General features: G+C 42.6%; 1 long non-coding RNA gene and 1 pseudogene across 1 annotated transcript in view; one reads left to right on the forward strand and one right to left on the reverse strand.

The window, feature by feature from the left end:
- Positions 1-13,986, reverse strand: part of LOC108533813 (uncharacterized) — an 81,699-nt gene that overhangs the window by 50,088 nt on the left and 17,625 nt on the right. Inside the window, exons 3-4 of the long non-coding RNA XR_001886823.1 lie at positions 8,414-8,652; positions 5,416-5,487 (exon numbers count right to left, since the gene is read on the reverse strand). This is a non-coding gene — a long non-coding RNA (uncharacterized LOC108533813). The remainder of the gene's footprint in view (positions 1-5,415; positions 5,488-8,413; positions 8,653-13,986) is intronic.
- LOC108533811 (zinc finger protein ZPR1 pseudogene) lies at positions 3,892-5,130 on the forward strand (annotated as a pseudogene).

Consider the following 13,986-nt stretch of genomic DNA (forward strand, 5'->3'; position numbering starts at 1 on the left):
AAACCCCGTCTCTACTAAAAATACAAAAAAAATTAGCCAGGCATGGTGGCGGGCGCCTGTAGTCCCAGCTACTCGGGGGGCTGAGGCAGGAGAATGGAGTGAACCCGGGAGGCAGAGCTTGCAGTGAGCTGAAATGGCGCCACTGCACTCCAGCCTGGGCTGCAGAATGAGACTCCTTCTCAAAAAAAAAAAAAACTAACTAAAAATGGATCACAGACCTAAATGTAAGACCTACAACTATATCCTGTTTTTTTTGTTTTTTGTTTTTGTTTTTTTGACATAGAGTCTTGCTCTGTTGCCCAGGCTAGAGTGCAGTGGTGTGATCTTGGCTCACTGCAACCTCTGCCTCCCAAGTTCAAGTGATTTTCCTGCCTCAGCCTCCAGAGTAGCTAGGACTACAGGTGTGCGCTACCATGCCTGGCTAAGTTTTGTATTTTAGTGGAGACGTGGTTTTACCATATTGGCCAGGCTGGTCTCAAACTCCTGACCTCAGGAGTTGTAAGAATTACAACTCAATAACAGTAAGTAAATACAAGCATTTTATCTAATATATGATTGCAAATATTTTTTCCCATTCTGTGAGTTGTCTTTTCATTTTCTTCATGATGTTCTTTGAACCACAAAATTTTTCAATTTTGATGAGGTTCAATTTACATATATTTTTCTTTTGTTGCTTATGCTTTTGGTGGCATATCTAAGAAGGCTTTGCCTAACCAAGGCCATGAAGATTTAAGCCCATGTTTCTTCTAAGAAGTATATCGTTGTAGGAACCAGGTGCAGTGGCTTACGTCTATAATCGCCTATGTAAAGTAATTCTTACAACTCAATAAAAACATAACTCTTACAACTCAATAATAAAAAGGCAAATAACACAATTTAAAAATGGACAAAGGTGGGCATGGTAGCACATGCCTGTAGTCCCAGCTATTTTTTGGGCTGAGGCAGGAGGATCGTTTGAGCACGGGAGTTTGAGGCTGCAGTAAGCCATGATTGTGCCACTGCACTCCAGCCGGGGTGACAAAGTGAGACCCTGTCTCAAAAAACAGCAGGGGAGGCAAAGGATATGAATCTCCAAAGAAAATGTGCAAATGGCCAATGAACACATGAAAAGATGCTAAACATCATTAGTCGTTAGAGAAATGGAAACCAAAACCTCAATGAAATACCACTGACACACAGGTGAACGGCTATAATGAAAAAGGCAATGCGTTTTGGCAAGGATATAGAGAAAGTAGAACCCTCACACATCGCTGGTGGGAATATACAATGTCACAGCCCCTTTGGAAAACAGTTGGGCAGTTTTTCAAAAAGCTAAATTGAAAGTTACCCTTTGACCCTCTAATTCCACTCCTAGATACATATCCAAGAGAAATGAAATGTATATGTCCACACAAAAACTTACAAATGAATGTTCATAGCAGCATTAATCATAGTAGCCCGAAAGTAGAAACAATACAAATGTCCATTAATTGATGAATAGATAAATAACATGTGGTATATCCATACAGTGGAATATCATTTAGCCATAAAAATAATGAAGGACTGATACATACTACAACATGCATGAACTTTGAAAATATGCTGTGTGATGTTCTCACTCATAGGTGGGAATTGAACAATGAGAACACAAGGACACAGGGAGGGGAATATCACACACCGGGGCCTGTCGTGGGTGGGGGGCTGGGGGAGGGATAGCTTTAGGAGATATACCTAATGTAAATGACAAGTTAATGGGTGCAGCACACCAACGTGGCACATGTATACATACGCAACAAACCTGCACGTTGTGCACACGTATCCTAGAACTTAAAGTATAATAAAAAAAAATAGAAAATATGCTGTGTGAAAAATCCAGTCACAAAAGACCATATAGTGTATGATTCCATTGCTCCAAAATATCTAGAACAGGCAAATCTATAGAGACAGAAAGCAGATTAGTGGTTGCCTAGGGCTGGTTGGGTTGGGGGGAAAATGGAGAGTGACTGCTAATGGGTATGAGGTTTCTTTTGAGGTTCATAAAAATGTACTAAGGTTGACTGTACTGATAGTTGTACAACTGTCAGTACACGAAAAACCATTGAATTGTATACTTTAAATGGAGGAATTATATGTAAATTACACCTCAAAAAATGTTTTGGAAAAGCAGTGGAGAATTAAAAGTTGAAAATATATAGTCAAATCTAAACAAGCATTGACTATATGAAACAATAGTAACAAAAGTACTAATGGAGGTTCCATAAAAACATGGAATTAAAATACTAGAAACAATAATGTGCGAGAAGAAAAGAAGAAGAAGAGAGAAAACAACCTAAGGTCCTCATTTTGCTTGAAAGGAAACCAAGGGATATTGATTAGCCTACAAAACTGTTGAACAGTATGTTTGTTCAATTTTAAAGTAAATATGAAAAAACAGAAATATAATCATTTGAAAGATAACATTGATCAGTTCTATAAACGGCAAGAAAAAAAGGAGAAAAAAATGAACAGAAGCACAAAGCAAGATTAAAGAATAAATCCACCACAGTATAGAATCACAATAATGTAAATGGACTAATTTCATAGGTAAAGGACTTAGTTAATTTAAATAAATCCAGCTATATGTCATGTTTTTAAAAAACTGTATCTTGTTTGTTCCTGATAATTAGAATGATGTTGCATTCCAGTATTTCCCGTGTCTTGTTCCTGACTTTAAATGGGATGTTTTTAGGATTTCACCACTGAGAATAGTATTTGCTTTAGGGTTTGGTAGATGTCAGTTTTCAGGTTAAAGAATGTTCCTTTTTTGTTGTTGTTTTTTGAGACTGGATCTTGCTCTGTCACCCAGGTTGGAGGGCAGTGGTGTGACCATGGCTCACTGCAGTCTCAACCTCCAGGGCTCAAGCAATCCTCCCATCTCAGTCTCCCGAGTAGCTAGGACTACGGGCATACATCACTATGCCCAGGTAAGTTTTAAAAGTTTTTTTAGAAATGGGATCTCATCATGTTGCCCAGGCTGTCCTCAAACTCCTGGGCTCAAGCAATCTTTCAGCCTTGGCCTCCCAAAGTGCTGGAATTACAGACGTGAGCTGCTGTGCTCAGCAAGGAATGTTCCTAGTTATCTGAGAGAAGTTCTATTTAGAGTGTTGAGGGAAAATAGCTAACTTAGAATTCTATACACAGCTAAGCTATCATTCAAGAATGAGGATGAAATAAAAAGACATGCCATTTACATTTATAGTTTTAAAAAACTATAAGTTACCTAGAAATAAATCTAACAAATGACATGAAACTTTTACAAAGAAAGCTCTAAAACCTCATTGAAAGAAAACCTGAAAAAATGATGAGATATACCCTGTTTATGTATGGAAAGACAACAGCTTAATAGTAGCAGCTTTCCTAAATTTATACTACTAATTCAATAACTTCTGTTCAAAATCCCTGGAGATTTGTTTTCACTGACCTTGATAAGCAGATCAGAATATCCATCCAGAAAAATCAAGGGGTTAAGAATAGCCCAAACAATTTTTTTTAAGTGACAGGATCTCGCTCTGTCACCCAGGCTGGAGTGCAGTAGTACGATCATAGCTCACTGCAGCCTCAAACTCCTGGGCCCAAGTGATCCTCCTGCCTTAGCCTCCCAAAGTGTTGGGATTCCAGGTATGAGCCATGGTGCCAGGCCACAATTTTGAGACAGTATAAAGAGAAAGGATTTACCTTAACAGCAAAACTTATGACAAGCTTACAGTAATTAAAATATTCTGGGCACGCGGTGGTGACGGCGACCACTGGGGCTGTGGAAGTGGGGTCCCGGGGTTGGCCATCGCCCCCTTGCCCACCCCAGTCTCACCGCCTGTCCTGGGTCATCTGTTCTGGCCCATCAGCACCGAGGATGAGGAGCAGCATCCCACCCAGATCGAGTCACTGTGCATGAACTGTTACGGCAATGGCATGACGCGCCTCCTGCTCACCAAGATTCCCTTCTTCTGAGAAATAATTGTGAGCTCCTTTTCCTGCCACCACTGTGGCTGGAACAACACAGAGATTCAGTCAGCAGGCAGGATCCAGGACCAGGGAGTGCGCTACACTTGGACCTTCAGGGTTCTGTAGGACATGAACAGAGAAATGAAGACTGACTCTGCTACCACAAGGATTCCTGAGCTAGATTTTCAAATTCCTGCCTTTAGCCAGAAAGGAGCTCGGTCCACTGTTGAAGGATTGATCACCCATGCTACCTCTGGCCTGGAGCGGGACCAGCCTGCACGAAGGGCAAACAAAGATGACACAGCTGAAAGAATTGATGAGTTCGTTGTCAAACTGGAGGAGCTAAAGCAAGCAGTCTCCCCTTTACTGTGATCACTGATGATCCCTCAGGGAACAGCTCTGTGGAAAACCCACGTGCTGCTCAGAAAGATGATGCCCTGGTGATCACACACTACAACTGGACCTGACAGCAGGAAGAGATGCTGGGGCTCCAGGTAGAGCACCAATAGAGAAGCCAGAAGAGGAAGATCTCAGAAATGAAGTGCTCCAGTTTAACACAAATGGCCCAGAATGAAATGCCCCTGCTCAGACCAACATGAAGCTAGTACAAATCCCTCCCTTTAAGGAGGTTATCATCATGGCTACCAACTGCAAGAACTGTAGGCATCAGACCAATGAGGTGAAATCTGGAGAAGCAGTAGAACCCTTGGGCACCAGGATCACCCTCCACATCACAGGTCCCTCAGATATGACCAGAGACCTCCTCAAGTCTGAGGTTTGTAGTGTGGAAATCCCAGAGCTAGAATTTGACTGGGAATGGCCCTCCTCGGGGGGGGCAAGTTCATCACATTGGAAGGGCCACTGAAAGATATCTGGGAACTGGTGACCAAGAATCCTTTCACACTGGGTGGCAGTTCCAATCCTGGCCAGACGGAGAGACTGCAGGAGTTTAGCCAGAAGATGGACCAGATCATCGAAGGTAACATGAAGACCCACTTTATTATGGATGATCCAGCAGGAAACAGTTACTTGTAGAATGTGTATGCACCTGAAGATGATCCTGAGATGAAGGTGGAGCATTACAAGCGCACCTCTGACCAAAATGAGGAGCTAAGGCTCAGTGACATAAAGACAGAGGGCTATGAGGCAGGCCTGGCTCCACAACAGTAGCATGGGTGGGTCAAGGGCCAGCTCTCCAGTGCTGCTCATTCTGCAGGTTATTTACTAGCATTGGAAGAAGGCTGGGAGTGTCTTCCCCACCAGCCCTTGCCCATGGTGGGGAGGACATCTGGTCTGAGTCAGAGATTGAGGCACATTTTCTAAACAGCTTGTGATCCAAGTGTGAGTCTATTGTGTTACTTGACCTTATTCTGGAGGTTTTGAATTGGCCTAGGAAGAAACCCAGAAATGAACCAGGGGTATGTCATTATCACTTTTTTCATATCAAGTCCTTACCCTCCTTCCACATAATGCTCTGTCCTCTAAGGCTGGAACTCTGAAGTTGGAGAAGGTGGAATAAAATTACACCTGGAAAATAAAATAAAATAAAATACTCTGGTATCAGCATTTGGCTAAATAGATCAATGGGGCAAATTTTCTGAAAAAGTTAGAAACACACATAAGTAGGAACTTAAGATATAAGAGGTGACACTACAAATCAGCAGGGAAAGGATGACTATTCAATAAATGGCACTAGGACTATTGGCTAATAATATTTTCTAAGGGAAAAATTAGATTCATACCTCACTGCGTGAACAACAATAAATTTCAGATGTGTTAAGGAAAAGAAGTAAACATTTAGACAGAACTATAGGAAAATATTTCTATGATATCCAAGGAGGGCAGGGTTTCTTAAACAATACAAAGCAAAAAATTATCATGGGAAAAGTGAGAAGTTGAAGTATTTAATTTTTTTAAAACTTCTTAACAACAAATGGCACTAATAGCAAAGCAAGAAGACAAACACAGACTTGGAGAAAATAGTTACATCCCACATTTCCAACCAAGGATTACTATCCAAAATATATAGCTAGTTCCTACAAATAAGCAAGGAAAAGAGAAACAACCAAACATCAAAAAAGCTTAAGGATGTCAGTAAGCAACTGGCAAAAGAGGCCATTTAATGGTCTATAGATGCATGAAAATGTGCTCGCCTTTATTAGTAGTCAAGGAGATGCAAATTAAAACAAATAGATACTATTTCATGCCTATTAGACTGGGAATTTCTTGAAAAAAACTCTGACAATACCAAGAGTTGACAAGAATGGAGAAATGGATACTTACATTCACTGCTAGTGGGTGTGTAAAAATGACAGACCCAGTGTAGAGAGTGATTTGGCAACACCTGGTAAAGTTAATGCATAACCTATGATCAAAAATTCTGCCACTATATGTCTACAAGTTCCCAAGAGACACATGGGTCCAAGGAGATATGAACAAAAGCATATTCTTTCAGCACTCTGGGTAATAGCTTAAAAGTGGAAACAAGCTACCTGACCTTCAGGAGCAAAATGGGCAAATCAAATGTGGATTATTCATGCAATGCAATGCTGCACAGCCATTAAAATGAGTGAACTAGATCCTTATCACCTACATGGATACATCTAAAACGTGTAATGATAAACTAGAAAGATGCAACATAAATATTTATACAATATAATTTACATAAAATGTAAAGTACATGAAACGATAGTATATATACTTTACTAATACATTAAAGATACCCAGATCTTCCCGGTTATGGCTCAGATCTATGAAGAGGGGAAAGAGAGGCCTCCTAAACCAGGTGTCTGAATGTTACAACATCTAGAAAGACCCTTGAACTTATACTTCATAAAAGAGAAAAAGAGTGTTTTTTAAAAGAGCAACTGAGCTACTAATGAGAATTTGGCACTATTTATGTTTTTACGTACAAAGAACCCTAAAGGATATTCGATGCATTCTGGTATCAGGTCTTCTTCACTTAGGAACTGATGCTACTAACCCTCAGTCAGTGGGGCTAAGAGAACAGTTCTGGCCTAGCTCCTGTCTCCTACAGGTCCTTCAGGAGCAAAATGGGCAAACAAAATGTGGATTATTCACACAATACAACACTGGGTTATTCTGCCTCACCCAGCCTACAAGTTTGCCCAGAAAATCCCCATCCTGCTTCTGTTGGATTCTTTCCTGTGTTTCCTATGCCAGTTGCTGAAAGTACAGTACCGTTCTAGCATCCCAAGTTTTGCCTGCTGATTTCTGTTGAAGACTCTACAGCCCAACTCTACCTTTCTGATGGGTCTGGACCTGTGCCTATTCATGTGCCTGTTCAGGGGAGCTGCCTCCCTGGACAGGGTTAGCTTTTCTCTAGGTGCTACAATACTGGGCAAAGGGTCTTTAAATCCCCTTTGGTTTGGAGTGACAGAACCATAATCCTTCCTGAGCTCCTTGTTTAAACACACATATACACACACATGCTTTCATATATATGCACATGTACAAACACACATATGCACAAACTCAGACAAAAAAATGCACACACAAATACCTACACCACTCCCTTCTCTGCAATAGGAGTCGGGACTGCTTGGTTACTCTAAATCCAGTATTGTATAGGTATTGGTGTGGCAGATCTGATTTTATAATGGAAGACAATGGGAATAATAGGATTTGCTATTCACGAACACATAGATCTCAAATATCAAAGGACAACTGTATGATACCATTGGAACCATTATAACACAACAGCCCTCTCCCACTCGCCAAGCTCAGAGCATATGACTTTTCTTTTTCACGCTGGGAGCAGAGTTGATTGAATTATACTCTTCAGTTCTTATCCCATTACCATGACTGTGTGTGAGGTCCCTCTCTAGTTTTACAACTGTGCTTCCTTTCATATTCCCCTTTGTGCCTGATTCCACTTTCATTTCCCATGGTGCCACTCACAGGCATCTGCTGGAATGGGTTTGATATTTGCCCAATTGTTATTTATCCTGTTGCTTTTCTACTGGGACGGCATGGCAAGAGGATGTTTGTTTCTGATTCATCATGCTGATTCTTTTTATTAAGCAGCCATACAATTTCAGGTGTAGTGCCGGAGTGGATCCCACTGTGGAACCCAGCAGCCAAACCATGTGAACTGAACATCTGTTTATTTTTGATGGTGGGTCCTAGGGTGTCAGTTCCATTATTTTGTTTGCATTATAGAACTTGGCTCACAAGATCACACTCTTGTTTAAAAAAAAAAAAAAAAAAAAAAAGTGTGCTCTTTACATTGGGAAAATGCTCATCTCATCTGTCCTGAATGAGTTAAGAGTGCTTCTGCCTGCAAGCAGAGTGTGGGATGACTCACCGTCCCACGAAGACGCCTTCCCTTCTACCTTAAGACTGCGTCTGTCCCACAGAACCCCACGTGCGGGCGTCCCTGGAACCTGGCCCATAGGTGGCAGTCTCCCTTCATCGTTCCCGGACTACGAACCTCGGAGGGGCAGCCTGAGACAGCAGTTGCTTTTGCTTTTTCTTCGGGTTTCCTAATATTTAATGTTCCCTCCACTTAAGCTCCCCCTCCGTCCCACAGAGAGTGTAGAGACTGCATCCCTGGAGGCGAGCAAACGACAAAGGAAACTTCACTTGGAACCAAAGTCGGGAGACCTGGGTTGTGCCGACTCTCAATGCGATTGTTTTGGAATTTTGCTGAAGCTCTCTTGCAGAATTGCTCTGTAAATGGCAAGAAGAAATGCCTTTCACTATAAACAGAAAATAAAGCTTTCACAAGTTGTCATATTTTTAAAAAGCAATCATGCTGATGCAAGTTGTTATCCCCTCTGTTTAGTCTTGCCTCCCCTCCCTGCCAACACACCCCCACAGAATTTGGGATGAATCTTTGCGAGCGAAGTAAAAGTAGGCATTCTCTCCAACACGTGCCCTTCCTCCAGCCCCTCACAGAGCCTATTCAACAAGATATCAAACGGTCATAGGCAGAGACGAGTGTGCATGCGTGTATGAGTGTGCGCGTTTGTGTGTGCGAGTGTGTGTGTATGCAGACAATACTAGATGGAGAGTCAAAGGGAAATCAAGAGATCCAGAAAAGGGGCACTACCTTCTCACCTTCCTTCCACCCCACTTCTCCTCACCCAAGGAGGGAAGGCAGGTGGAGCGCTAATCCAGTCCCAGGCCCTTTTGGACGAGCCTGCCCAATGGGTTTCTAATCAGTCAACACTTTGGGCTGGCCCCCACTGTTTATGGCACCAAAGGGACTTTAAATCATTAGCAGGTGTCAAAATGCTGGAGGAATGTGCTTGCCGAGGAAGCCACAAGGAGTGATTCATCAGCATTTGTAAAACCGCCTTGGCAAAAGAGGTTGAACCCAGCACTGGGGCAGATTTTGTGGATTTCAGTTGAATTAGCAAACAGAATACTTTTTAAATCTTAGCAGCACCTGGTTCTGAAAAGGACACCCCCTAAAGAAAGGGCTGCCTTGTCTGTGCTGGAAGGAGGCTTTCCCTGCCTCAAGGTGCTTCTCCTCCCCAGATCAGAGACCTCATTCGATGCTTGGTCCCTCTTCCTTCCTAAGATTGGCAGAGGGCTTGGAGATTTTCACCTGGGCTTTGGGACAAAGCCAACACAGGATGTCCTGAGTTACAGCAAGCATTTCTGAATGGAGGTAGCCATTGGTCAGCCTGCTCTAAAGAAGGCCAAGTTCATGTTCCCCCCAGGGTAGGTGGGGATTTAGGCTGAGGTGGGTAAGTCACTTGAGGTCAGGAGTTCGAGACCAGCCTGGCCAACATGGTAAAACCCTGTCTCTACTAAAAATGCAAAAATAGCTTCAGTCGCCCAAGTTGCTGGGATTACAGGTGTGTACCATCAAACCCAGCTAATTTTGCATTTTTAGTAGAGACAGGGTTTTACCATGTTGGCCAGGCTAGTCTCGAACTCCTGACCTCAAGTGACCTACCCACCTCAGGCTCCCAAAGTGCTGGGATTAGAGGCATGAGCCGCCACGCCTGGCCAGGTTCTCAAAATCTATAAAATAAAGCCTCAGGGGGGTATTTAAATTCTGCTGGAACAGGGGCCCAGCAGACCTTCCTGCTTTGTCTCCCACACCTGCTGTTAGACACTGTCACTGTTCCAGCCCAGCCCTCAGCTCCTCTCACCCCACCCTGCTCTTGGAGATCCTTCTCCCTCAGGTCTGTTTCAAATCTCACTGCTTCCATGAACCTGATCCCTCCAGAGTCGACTACCCAGCCCACTCTTGCTCTCGTGGGCACCCAGATGTCCCATGGCATCTGCGTGTGCACAGCCTCATGGTTCAGCTGCTGTGCCCATCCTGCCGTTTTCCTCCAGGACTCGTATGTTTCCTGTGAGCACCCTCCAGCTTTCAGTGTATTCCCCCTAATACTCAGCACTGCGTCTTCCAGTCGGCAAAGCTGAACCTTTGTTGGTGAGATTTGAAATCAAACCATGTTAGCATATGAAAATAAATACAAGTATCAGGCCTCATCTGACTCCATTCAATGTAAGAGGCACCATTCATTCGCTTCTAAGAGAAGAAAATTAGTAATGTAAACTAGAAATGAATTAGCTAATGAGCAGAGGGCCAAAGAATGTTCAGCCTCTCTAGAATGCAAAGACTTCAGAATTGTTTGTGAAAATAAGGAAATGCCAAATTTGACAAATCAAATTAACAAATTTAGAGGAAATTACATTGGTCACCACTGCCAGAGTCACAGTGAGACATGAACTCTGAGGGCTGCCAGCAATGCAAATGAGAACAGCACTTCTCCAAAAGTTTTATAAAATGTCTCAGGAGTCTTAAACATTTTTAATTACATATGTGGTTCACATTCTGTTCTATTGAACAGTACTGAATTAGACAACTGCATTTTTTTGTAAAAGACAAAGCTGCTAGGTGAGGTTATTTCTGGTTCTAGAATTATGAGTGATTTTAGTTTTGTTCTTTTTTAAAATTTTTTTGATACATGGTCTCGCTCTGTCCCCCTGGCTCGAGTGCTGTGGCGCAATCTCAGCTCACTGCACCCTTGACTTTCTGGCTCAAATCTCAGCTCACTGCACCCTTGACCTTCTGGCTCAAGAGATCCTCCCACCAAAGCCTCCTGAGTAGCTGGGACTATGGCAGGCACGTGGCACCACACCTGGCTCATTTTTTAAATTTTTTTGTGGAAACAGGATGTTGTTACGTTGCCCAGGCTGGTCTTGAACTCCTGAGCTCAAGCAATCCTCCTGCCTCAGCCGCCCAAAGTGCTGGGATTACAGGCATGAGCCACCACCTACCCTAGTTTTGTACTTTACACTCTTCTGTACACTGGTTTCTCAATGAGCATTTATTTCTAATATTTCACATCTTTTGTGGAGCCCTCCCCAAACTCCCAGACTGGTGTCAGATGCATCATGACTTTCTACACTTTTTCTCTGCAGCATTCATTAGAGTTGGAAGTTATATGGCTGGTTGTTTGATTCATTTCTGCCTGCTCAGCAGATCCTCAAGTCTATGAATCTGGGACCCAGGTCTGTTTTGCTCACTTTTGTGTCCCCAGCACTTAGCTCAGTACATAGCATGTGGTAAGTATTTAATAGAGACTGGTTAAATGAATGGATGAATAAATGATTAAAGAAAAAAGTTACTTCCTAGAATAGGAAGAATCCAAGTCACTGTAACAAGGAAGTGGTAAAAGCAATATTTGCAAACTTCAGTAAAGAGGTCATCAGCACAGATTTTGGAGGGGCCACAGCCCTGAGATCTGCTGCAGGGAGTGCCGCTGATCAAGGGCCCCAGCTGCTGTGCTCTGAATCCATCAACACATCTGAGGCTGAACTTCCCAGGGGCTGCCCCCAGCCAACCTCTCAGTGTAGCAGGAATAGGAAGGCACGCCTTCTCCTGGGAGAGATGGGACTTCTTCTGATGGGCAGTTTTGGCTCAAGGACGTTCATTGACCTTGTCAAAATTTCCTTCCCTCTCTCCTGTCTTCTCCAGGGTCAGACCTTCATTACACTCTGAGCGTTCTCCCCATTGCCTCTGGCTCCATCCCCATTTTCCATTACAGGTGTGTTCCCTAATAAATTACTTGCATCTCAGAGGACACAAATAACACAAAGAACATTGCTTCCAAAATTTAAATATATATTATCTACTTTTAAAAATGGCCAATACATGCACATTGTAGGAAATTTGAACAGCAAAAGTTTTGAAGTGGATATGTTATAAAAGGAAAGTTGCTTTTTTTTTTTTTCTTTTGAGACAGAATCTCGTTCTGTTGCTCAGTCTGGATTGCAGTGGCACAATCTTCGCTCACTGCAACCTCTACCTTCTGGGTTCAAGTGATTCTTCTGCCTCAGCCCCGCAAGTAACTTGGACTACAGGCACGTGCCACCATGGCCAGCTAATTTTTGTACTTTTATTAGAGACAGGGTCTCACCATGTTGGCCAGGCTGGTCTCAAACTCCTAACCTCAGGTGATCTGCTCGCCATGGCCTCCCAAAGTACTGGGATTACAGGTGGGAGCCACCATGCCCGGCTGGAAAGTTGCTCTCTCATCTCTTTCCTCCGGCCCCTGATTACCTTCTAAATATTCTCCTTCCTCTCTCAGAAGTCAATCTCTGTCTACCCTTCCACACTATGCACTATTTTACGTTGCTTTTGTGACTAAGAGTAGAGTATGGAATTTTAGTCATGACCATACATACCATACATATATATTAGGCCCCATTCTTTATATGGCTCCACAGTATTCCATTGCATTTAACTGTTTCCACATTGACAAACATTTAGGTTTGTCAACATTTAGGTATTTCAAATCTTCATCATGGAGGTAAAGACTTGAAGATGGAGAGTGAGACTCCATCTCAAAAAAAAGAAAAAGAAAAAAGTGTAATTGTCAAAATATATTTTATTAAGCCCAATATATCAAAAATATTACCATTTCAACAAGTAATCAGTATAACATGTATCAATGAGATATTTTACATTCTCTTCTTCATACTATATCTTCAAAATCTGATGTGTATTTTACACTCACAGCACATCTCACTTTGGACTGGGGCTAGTAACCAACACAATGGACAGCACAACTCTAGAGAGTGTCCAGATGAATAGAGCTTGGCTCCCTGAATGACCGGAAGAGAGACTATACAACCTGGTAACAGCCAACTGTACATGACATACATAAGGAAGAACTTCAATTATGTGAAACCATTGAGAACCTGGGGTTTGTTATAGCAGTTATGTGATTTTATATAATTAATATGAGATCATACTCTACTTTTTCCAGATGGCTGTCACTTATGAAATAATTGATAATTTATCTTTTTCACCAATAATTTGAAAATCATCTTTCTCATGTTCTATATCTCTATATGCTTTTGGATTTATTCCTTGACTTTCGATTTAGACCTACTTATCTATAGAAACTATTATTATTTTGAGACAGGGTCTCACTCTGTTGCCCAGTCAGGAGTATAGTGGTACGATCTTGGCTCACTGCAACCTCCCCCTCCCGGGTTCAAGCGATTCTCCTGCCTCAGCCTCCCAAGTATCTGAGACTGCAGGCACGTACCACCATGCACAGCTAATTTTTTTGTTCAATTTTTTTTTTTTTTTTTTCTTTTGAGACAGAGTCTCACTCTGTCGCCCAGGCTGGAATGCAGTGGCACGATCTTGGCTCACTGCAAGCTCCGCCTCCCAGGTTCACGCCATTCTCCTGCCTCAGCCTCCCCGAGTTGCTGGGACTACAGGCACCCGCCACCACACCTGGCTTATTTTTTGTATTTCTAGTAGAGATGGGGTTTCACTGTGTTAGCCAGGATGGTCTCGATCTCCTGATCTCATGATCTGCCCATCTTGGCCTCCCAAAGTGCTGGGATTACAGGTGTGAACCACCATGCCTGGCCTTATTCAATTTTTAGTAGAGACAGGGATTCACCATGTTGGCCAGGCTGGTCTCAAACTCCTATAGATGTGAGCCACTGCACCTAGCCCTGAATCTATTATTTATTGATCAATAAATATTGACCTATTTGTTCATCAGTGTCATACTG

This window comes from Rhinopithecus bieti, unplaced genomic scaffold, assembly GCF_001698545.2.
Source record: "Rhinopithecus bieti isolate Rb0 unplaced genomic scaffold, ASM169854v2 scaffold_11508, whole genome shotgun sequence".
In the NCBI taxonomy this organism is placed as follows: domain Eukaryota; kingdom Metazoa; phylum Chordata; class Mammalia; order Primates; family Cercopithecidae; genus Rhinopithecus; species Rhinopithecus bieti.